Genomic DNA, 1490 nt, shown 5'->3' on the forward strand with positions numbered 1-1490 from the left:
CAACTCCCAGCATTGTATCTGACAATATTCCGATGCTCTTCATCATGTTTCAATACTCCACAGTATTGAATAACAGTATTCTACTGTTAGTCATGAGGTTTTCACTGACTAAATTGTCAAAATTAGTCTTTTTCTCCTTCTTCCTTGCTGTGTTCATCTGGAAGCTCCATGGGTGAGCCTGCTGATATTTAAAATATCCATGACATAGCTTCAAACATCACAGCAACACACAAGCCACCACAGTATGATAAACTGACAGATGAATGGTGGATTTAAAGAGGTTAAAGTCAAAATTATGGAGAAGGCTATGTCTGTAACCTCTGGAGATGATCTTTGTTTCCTGGTGTTCCTCAGTTACTTTGCCATCTTTACCTGACATCTATTCCCCCATTTTTTCTTGATCCCTTGTCTAATCTCCCCATTCTATCACTCAGAAGTGATTGGATTTAGGAAACAATGTATATTAATATGATCTCATTTACATAAAAAAGAAAACTTTATTACCCAATGGTATTACATCCATAAGTATATGGGTAGGATTCTCACACATCCCTATTGGGAGTTGAGAGGTGCAGCTGAATTTAATCCATAGCAAAGACAGAATTATCCTTACTCATCTTTTTAATTACAATATCCTTATGTACGAGACTAGAATAAATTTTTATGAATGTTTGTGATTCTAATAGTTTTATATTTGTCTATATCTTACTATATTAAATTTTTGTATTTGACTTTAACAAGTCTTATTTAAAAACTTGCTATTCCTTTAAATGTCAAATGTATAAAACCTCCAAATATTTTCACCCTCTGTTACCTGAGAGAAATGCCTTCTTTGTATGCTTATTAGCCATATAATTCAATATGCTGTACATTGATATCTGCATTTTACACACAGTATAATTTTACCATATCCTTTAAGGTGTTAAAAACAATGATGTCAGTTTGAGGACTAAGGTAAGCCTGACAGAAGTCATGGTGATTTCAATTGCCTCATATGCATTTGAAAGTTGTACAATAAATAAGGGTGATCATAGAATAATTTATATATTTGAGTTATAATGTTGGAGAAGAATACTAAAGTTACCATGGACTACCAAAAGAACAAACAAATCTGTCTTGGATGAAGTACAGCCAGAATGCTTCTCAGAAGCCAGTATAGCAAAATATCATCTCTCATATTTCAGACATGTTATCAGGAGGGACAAGTCACTGGACAATGATATCATGCTTGGTAAAATGGAGGGTCCGCAAATAAATGAAGTCCTTAAATGAGCTTGATGAGCGTGGTTACAATGACAATGGGTTCAAGCATAGCAGCGGTTATGAGGATAGCACACAATTTGGCTATGTTTCACTCAGTTGTGAATGGAGTGACTATTGGTGACAACCAACTCCACAGCACCTAATACCTTATCTATCAGGAACGTGATAACAAGATAGTATCTATGAAGAAAAACATGGCATCAGGATTGGAGGAAGACTCATTAACA

Source organism: Chrysochloris asiatica, unplaced genomic scaffold (assembly GCF_000296735.1).
Source record: "Chrysochloris asiatica unplaced genomic scaffold, ChrAsi1.0 scaffold00467, whole genome shotgun sequence".
In the NCBI taxonomy this organism is placed as follows: Eukaryota; Metazoa; Chordata; class Mammalia; order Afrosoricida; family Chrysochloridae; genus Chrysochloris; species Chrysochloris asiatica.